Below are 9048 nucleotides of genomic sequence, written 5' to 3'. Positions count from 1 at the left end.
GTCTTCCTCTTTTTCTCCGACCCTCCACTTTACCAGGCATGATATCTTTCTCCAATGACTGGTCCCTCCTGACAATATGTCTAAGTATGAGAGATGAAATCTGGCCATCCTGGCCTCCAAGGAGAACTGTGGCTGTACTTCTTCCAACACAGATCCATTTGTTCTTTTGGCAGTCCATGGTACTTTCAATATTCTCATCCACGACCATTACTCAAATACATCAATTCTACTATGGTCTTCCTTATTCACTGTCCAACTTTCACATGCATGACCATGGCTTGGATCAGGCGCACCTTAGTCCTCAAACTGGCATGTTTGCTCTTGAACACTTTAAAGAGGTCTAGTGCTTCAGATTGGCCTAATGCAATATGTTGTTTGATTTCTTAACCGCTGCTTCAGTGAGTGTTGATGATTGATCTGAACAAAATGAATTCCTTGACAATTTCAGTGTTTTCTCCATTTATATAGATGTTGGTTATTAATCCAGTGGTGAGGGGTTTTTTGTTTTTGTTTTTGTTTTTGTTTTTATATTGATGTGCGACCTATACCGAAGGCTGTAGTATTTGACATTTATCGGTAAGTATTTAAAACCCTCTTTTCTTTCAGCAAACACAGTTCTATCAATTGCATATCACAGTTTGTTAATGAGTGTCCCTCCAATACTGATGCCACGTTTTTCTTCATGTCATCCAGTTTCTTGGATTATATGATCAGTATATAGATTGAATAAGTATGGTGAAAACATACAACCTTGTCGCACACCTTTCTTAATTTTAAACCATTCAGTGTTCCCAGATTCTGTTCAAACAACTGCCTCTTGGTCCATGTACAGGTTCCTTGTAAGCACAATTAAGTGTTCCAGAATAGTCATTCTTCACAATGTTGTCTATAGCTTGTCATGATCCACACAATTAAAAGCCTTTGCGTAGCCAATAAAGCCCAGGTAGACATCTTTCTGGCATTCTCTGCTTTCAGCCAAGATTCATCTGACATCAGCAATGATATATCCCTTGTTCCATGTCCTCATCTGAATCCAGCTTGAACCGCTGGAAGTTCTCTGTCAATGTATGCAGCTGTTTTGGGGTTATCTTTGGTAAAACTTTACTTGCAATGATACTGTCCGATGATTTCTGCATTCTGTTGGGTCACCTCTCTTTGGAATAGGCACAAATATGGATTTCTTCCTGCCAGTTGGCCAGGTAGTTGTCTTCCAAATTCCTTGCAATAGATGACTGAGTGTTGTTGAAAGATTTTAATTTGTATTCCACCAATTATTGGTGTTGTATTTTTTGCCAATACCTTTCATTGGACTTCTTCCTTCAGTATCATTGACTCTTGGTAATATGCTACCTCTTCAAATGTTTGAACAGCATCCATTTGTTTTTCATGCACTGACTCAGTGTATGCTTTCCATCTTCTTTGGATGCTTGCTGCATCATTCAATATTTTGCCCACAGAATCCTTTAATACTGCAAGTCGAGGTTTGAATTTTCTCTTCAGTTCCCTCAGCTTGAGAAATGCTGAGTGCGTTCTTCCCTTTTGATTTTTCTAACTCCATGTCTTGGCATACTTCTTATGTTATTGTTGTTGTTAAGTGCCACAGAGTCTATTCTGACCCATAGCGTCCCTATATAGGGTTTCCAAGGAGCACCTGATGAGCTTGAACCACCAACCTTGCAGTTCAAATGATTTTGCAGCCTGACACATTAGCCCACAGTGCCACACCAGGACTCCACATTTCTTACACTGACACTTAATTTCATTTCAGTGAGGTAAGAGAACATACTTTGTATAATTTGAATACTTGTAAATTTATTTATTTATTTGTTTATTTATTATTTTTTTTTTAATGATCCAATGCTTTATTCACATACTAGGAATAAGTCAGTACAAAATACATTTTAAAAAATCATTAAGTTATACAAATGCCTCTTTTCTCCCCTGACCCCACCCCAGTCCCCACATATCTGTGCTCTCCTGAAAATTCCTAAGTCAACTTAACTCTTCTGGGCCTCCTGCCACAACTGGAGCAAGGGGTCATCGGTCCTGAGGGCAAAGGTTAGAGTGCGCTTTTGATAGTGCTTTGGGTCACATTCTAGGTTTTCAATCACTTCTGCTAGTAGGTGTGCCCGCTCCACCCCAGAGCCAGGGGCCTCGAAGCCCAGGGCCGTGAAGTGCACATGCAGGTGGCAATAGGAGGGTACACGCGCACATGCAGGTGGTAATAGGAGGGTACAAGTGCACATGCAGGTGGTAATAGCAGGTACACACGCAGGCGGTCCCCCTTCACCTGGTAGTGCTGCAGGATGGCTTCCTGACCCTCCTGGAGGATGTTCCTCAGCAGTGGCAGGTGCTCTGGAGTGAGATCCCGTAGTGACTTGATGCCATGGCAGTGGCAGATGGCAATCAGGTACAGGTCATCGAGCTGCTGTTGGTTCCACTTGAGGTCAGGGATGAGGACAAAGCCGTTGGAGGGATCTGGGTTCTGGAAAACAATCCGGTCAGCTTCAGCCTTCTTCTTGAGAATGTTATATACCCACTGAATACTGAGGCTTTGAGACTCTAAGTGGGGCAAAGTGATGTTCTTGTAATCATCGCCAGTCTCTCAGATCATCCAGAGGTCTTGGTGCAGGTACTTTTGCAGGTGTTTCTCTGTGGCAGGGTAAACCACGGTGGTCTTCACATCACTCCGTTGTCTTGGAGGAAACAGGCGATAGGTGCTGTAGATATCATTGGAGAACTGCAACTGGAGTTCAGGGCTGCCCGTCAGGAGCTGGGCCACCTGCTCCACCTAAAATGGTGTCTTCTCCAAGATCACAACGGCATCCTCTCCACCCCTGTCCCCAGAGGCCTCATTCACCTTCCCATGTAGGAAAATGATTTTGTCCCACGCGGACTCCCTGAGCACTTTTTGCACTCTAAAACCAGAGAAGGGTAAGCAGACAGGGGCAGAGGTACCATTCCCAACGCCTGCTTCCTTTTGTTCTGTGCTGGAGCCTTTCGCCTCCCCTGTATCCCATTCGCGCTTTCTCTTGGTTGGTTGAGGAGATGAGCAGGAGAGGGGATGTGCACCTTACTTGTGAATTTATTGAGGCTATTGTTTTATGTGTTTTTGAGAAGAATGTGTATTCTGCTGTTGTTCTGTAAACATCTGTTCTGTGTTTGGTTTGTCTTGTTTTTCTATGTTTCATTTCAGAGAATTTTTACTGCTAGCTCTTCCTGTGCTGATCTTTTCCTATGTAGTGTTTTGTCTGCTATTAATCTCATCCAGTCTATATTTTATCTTAGACATTTTAGTTTTCATCTCTAAAGGTTTTATTTAGGTCTTTTAAATATTTTACATGTTTCTACTTAACATGCTCAATCTATCTTCTAGTTTATTTTACATATGAGCTGTAATTTTACTAGAAATTTAAATATTCTTTCTTACTAAACTAATCACCTGTGTAATTTCTGGGTCTCTTCCTACTGATTTTTCTCTTCATGCTTGGTCTATTTTCATGCTTTTGCATACATGGTAATTTTTGAATGAATGCCAAACATGGCACGTATTTCCATGCTTATTTTGGGGTATTTTTATCCTGCTGTAGCACTGTATGATACGCACTCGACTGTAAGGTTAATTTGAATCGATATGTCGGTGGTTCAAACTCACCAGCCGCTCCTCAGAAACCCTATACAAGGTTGCTATGAGTCGAACTGAATCGATGAACTTAATAACAACATAAATAAATAAATAAATATTCTTGAGCTTTATTCTAGGGTGCAGCTGATTTACTTGGCAACAGTTTGATCTTTTTGAAGCTTGCTTTTAAACTTTGTCTGGTTGAATCCAGCCAGTTTTTAACCTAGGGTTGATTGGTCTCACCGTTGCCAGTTACTGTTACTATGAAATGGACTCCGCTTCATGTGTGTCTGAGTAGCAGTGTGCTCCATAGAGTTTCCCACGGCTTACTTGTCTATACCCATTCAGGGACTCCTGCTAGACATCAGAGGGAAGGTTTTCTATTGTTTCTATTGAATCAGGATTCAAATCCAACCTTCATCAAAGAGGCAGGTATCAATGAATGTGGTAAAATAATCATCCTACCAAAAAATAAAAATAAATAAATAAATAAACATCCTACTTGCTGTCAGCCTAGCATAGCATTAGCCCTATGCCTGTTTTCCTCTCCTCCTGGCCTCACCCATGATGAGCCCAGTCTGCATCAGGGGCTGCTTGACACCAGGTTGGTTTCCCCAACACAGATTGGAAGACCTCCAGGCCTCATTGACACCATTCTTACCCTTCAGTTTTGTGGATGAAAATCTCACAGAACCCTAAGCCCTGGCTCACATTCTGAGAATTCTCTTATATTAGAGGTACCAACTTTAACCTCTGGAGCCTGAAGAAGGAAGGGAAGTGGGTCAGCAGTGGACCCACGGCATGCCTGGCATGGGGAGCAGTTCAGCTTGTCTGGGGTTGCACCACACTATTAGCTCTCACACTTTCATTAAAGTCCTGCTGCAGGGACTATCATCCAAGTACATGCAAACACAGGCATCCATAGGATAGCAGTCCAAGTATCAGCCTAATGGTACAGATGCAAAGAGGGTGCTTATTTCTGAATCAATGTCTTTTTTCATAAGGAGTGAGAAAATAAAATCTATGTTGAACCCTTACAAGGTGCTAATGAAAAGAGCTGCTATGGAGGTCCAGCCAGGGAGTGCAGGAGGAGGGCTTTATCCATTGAACTTTTTCTGTTTATGCAATAGATCTTCATTATCAACCCTGTCTTGGCGTACCCCAATTCCCCAGGGAAGTGCTTAATGACATAAACTGCTTAATAAGCAGTGACAGGTACCCCCAAAGAGTGGGAAGAAGAGAAAAGCTCTTGCTTTCTTGCTTCCTTCCTCACAATGGATCTTTCAGTTACTGGTCAGAGTCGGAGAGCGCCTAGCTCCCCACCTAAGGCCTCCATCTTTTACTGGGATGGAAGGTGAACTAAGAACAATGCCAGTGTTATAGTTACCCAGTATTGTGAAAACAGACATACAACAAATACCTCGTGGTATTTGTTAAATTGTTCAAATTTGTTTAACAAATTTTTTAATTGTTAAATTTGTTAAAATTTGTTTAACAAATTGTTTAATTTTATTAAAGGGTAACTTTAACAAATTTATTTCCTCACAGTTTAGGAGGCTAGAAGTCCAAATTCAGGGTGCCAGCTTTAGTGGAAACTCTCTCTCTCTGCCAGCTCTGGAAGGAAGTCCTTGTCTCTTTGAACTTCTGTTTCTGGGAGAGCTTCATGTTGGCTTGGCATCTCTCTTCCTCCATCTCTGTTCTCACTTGTTTAATCTCTTTTCTATCTCAAGAGATTGGACACACTCTACACCAACCTTTTTTCTTTACCTTACCAAGGCCACCCCTTTTCCTTTTGGATTTGAACCCCCGGCATAGTGGTTAGGATTTGCAACACATATTTTAGGGGAACACAATTCGATTTATAACAGTTACTTCCCTCTGTGGAAAGAAGACAAAGCCCCATTGTGTGTGTTCTTCAATACACTTTTCCTGTTTCAGTCCATCTTAGGCTCCACCCAGAAATCACATGTATTTTTATTTAGGTTACCATTCACTTACATAGCAATTACTGTGCGTCAGGTAGTCCAACGGATTACCTAATTAATGGATAAGTAAAAGTTGGAGGCTGACATGCACCCAGAGGTGATCTGCTTCCAAAACTCAGCCATTGGAAAGCCAATGAAGGCCAGTTCTACTCTGACACATACATGGAATCGCCATGAGTCAGAGATGACTAGATAGTGACTGGCTTTGGTGTGTAGATAATTCGTAAATATTAACTCATTTAGTCTACCTATGAGTTAGTGTAGTGGTTATGAATCAGGCTGCAAACCGCAAGGTCAGCAGTTCAAAACTACCAGCTGCTCCTTGGGAGAAAGATGAGGCGTTCAGCTCCTGTAAAGATTTACAGCCTCAGAAACCCTGTACAGGGTAGTTATGAGTTGGAACTGACTCCATGGCACGCAGCCACCACCACCACCATGAGTTTTATGGAATTTTGGTACTATTTTAAAAGTCATTTTAAAGAGGAAGAAACCAAGGCACAGAGGGGTAAAATCTTCCCAGCCACAGAAATGTACTTCTAACTTCTGTTTGGAGGAGTCTGGTTTTCTTCTGCTCCCTTGTGGTAGGAGTTCTGGTGTGGCGTTGGGCTGCTAACCAAGAAGTCAGTGGTTCCAACCCACTAACCACTCCTTGGGAACTCTATACAAGGTAACTATGGGTCAGAATCAACTCAGAGGAACCTAACAACAACAAGAAGTCCATCCAGGCAATGTTGCAGAAAAGCTTCTTCTCCTTCTGACTCCTGGGCTCTTCCACTCTTTGCTGATCTAGCTGCCTGCTCTCTGTTCTCCCAGTCCTGTGTCTGAGCATTACTGGCATTGCATCTACATAAGGAAACATTCACATGTCCCTTCTATATACACTCATTTAGACATTTCCAGCTCTTTCACTGCCTAAGAATCAAAATTCAAGAGATATATCTATTCCAAAGAAATAATCAAAAAAAGAAAAAAGTCAAGGGCTGAAACATAGAAATATTTATCAAAATATTTGGAAGGTTGAAAAATTGGAAACAATCCTAGTGTTTAATGATTGGAGATCAGTTACCAAAACATGAAGGAGTATCGTGAAACCACAAAAAATTCTCATTAAGGAAGCTTTTAATGAAGGGATGTGTTTATGATTAGTGTTGTGGGAGAAGAAAGAGATTCACACTATATATAGCACAAGAACTTCGCTAACATCAGTGACGAGTATATGCGTGTACAGGCAGAATTATGGGAATGGTCTGCCCCTGTGGGAAGCTAATATCAGTGACGAGTATATACGTGTACAGGCAGAATGTTTGGGAATGGTCTGCCCCTGTGGGAAGAATATTTTATGAAAGACTTTGTTTAGAATCGCTATCACTAGGTGATAATTAAAAGTCAACACCCTTTGAACCAAACTAAATTGGGTCTAATTAATAAAGTTTGTCTACCTTGAGTGTTGGGCTCTCGCAAAGATTTATCTGTGTTGATGATAGCATCACAAAAGAACAGATGCGAAGCTTATGGACAATGACTTTCAGTTAATGGTGGCAAAAGAATTTGGAAAGGGATAGAAAGAAAGGTTATACAACTTGAAGAATGTAAACAGTATTGCTGAACTGTGCATGTTTATCCTTTTCTGTGTACATATTTTCACACACCTAAACAAAGCTTTTGGTCACCTTTGCTACTGTTTTACAATTCTCTACAGACAAGTTACCTTTTAGTGTAGGATCCCTGTCATGGACTGAATTGTGTCCTCCAAAATATGTCTCAATTTGGGTAGGCCATAATTTTCAATGGTTTGGCAGTTATATAATGATGGAAATGTGATAGTTATGTAATGACCCCCCCCCCCCATTATGTGATCTGATGCTAAACCAATATGAGGATTAAGGGTAGCCAGAAACCCTGTGAATCCCATAACAACCCTCATGTAATGTAAGGAAGTTTCCCAGAGGTGTGGCCTGTAAAGTTTTTATGTTACAAGAGGTAACAAAAAAAGAGAGAAAGTGAGCAGAGAAGGAGGGACCTATTACCATCAAGAAAGAAACACCAGGAGTGGAGTACATCCTCTGGAACTGGAGTCCCTGCTCTGTGAAGTTCTAGATCCAGGGAACCATGAATACCAAGACATATGGAGGTCTCCAAGAAGCGCTGGGCCTCCAGATGCTGAAGGAAGACAAGGACCTTTGTCCAGAGCTGGCATTCTGAATTTGTACTTCTAGCCTCCTAAACTGTGAGATTGACACTCGTCTGTCAGTTTGTTGTACTGTGGTGGCTTGCGTGCTGTAATTATAGATGCTGTACCACTGGTATTTTCAATACCAGCAGGGTTACCCATGGTGGACAGCTTTCAGATGAGCTCCCAGAAGAAGATCGAGAAAGAAAGATGGACTGCTTCCAAATATTTATTCACTGAAAATCTCATGAATAGCAGTGGAGCACTGTCAAATAGTACCAGAATACTGAATATCAAAACATGATGAAGAGCACCAGAATATTGTGAGATATAGTGTCAGAAGGACCTCAAATTGGAAAGCACTCAATATACAACTGGGGATGAGCTGCCTCCTCAAAGTAGAGTTGACCATGAAAATAGGAATGGAGTAAACCCTTTGAGATGTTCATTTGATGATGGGGCATGACACAAAATGAAAGCAATAGCTGTAAACATCCATTAATGATCAGAACATGGAATTCATGAAGTACGAAGTTAGGAAAGTTGAAAATTGTCAAAAATGAAATGGAACACATAAACATCGATATCTTAGGCTTTAGTGAATTAAAATGGACAGGTATTCGTCATTTTGAATCTGACAATCACATGGTTTACTGCACAGGGAATGACAAATTGAAGAGTAATGGTGTCACATTAAAAAATAACATATCAAGATGTCTACATAATATCCATATGTCTACAAGGAAGACCAGTTAGCAGCACTATTATTCAAATTTACACACCAACCACTAAAGCCAGTACGAAAAAAAATTGAAGAATTCTACCAACTTCTTCTATCTGAAATTGATCAAGCACGTAGTCAAGATGTGTTGATAATCACTGGCGATTGGAATGCAAAAATTGGAAACCAAGAGGAAGGGTCATTAGTTGGAAAATATGGCCTTGGTGATAGAAATGATTCTGGAGATTGCATGATAGAATTTTGCAAGGCCAATGACTTCTTCATTGCAAATACCTTCTATAAACAACATAGAAGACAACTCTGTACCTGGAACTCATCAGATGGAATACACAGAAATCAAATTGACTACATCTGTAGAAAGAGATGATGGAAGAGCTCCATCTCATCAGCCAAAATAAGGCCAGGGGCAGACTATGGAACACACCATCAACTGCTCATATGCAAGTTCTGGCTCAAGTGGAAGAAAATGAAAGCAAGTCCATGAGAGCCAAAATAAGACATTGACCATATACCTGAATTTAGAGAT

At 41.0% G+C, this 9048-nt stretch overlaps 1 pseudogene; it reads right to left on the bottom strand.

The window, feature by feature from the left end:
- Positions 1 to 1997: 1997 nt before the first annotated feature.
- Positions 1998 to 9048, bottom strand: part of LOC102834251 — an 11186-nt pseudogene continuing 4135 nt past the window's right edge.

Source organism: Chrysochloris asiatica, unplaced genomic scaffold (assembly GCF_000296735.1).
Source record: "Chrysochloris asiatica unplaced genomic scaffold, ChrAsi1.0 scaffold00224, whole genome shotgun sequence".
In the NCBI taxonomy this organism is placed as follows: Eukaryota; Metazoa; Chordata; class Mammalia; order Afrosoricida; family Chrysochloridae; genus Chrysochloris; species Chrysochloris asiatica.
This window is presented reverse-complemented; position numbering and strand designations above follow the sequence as displayed.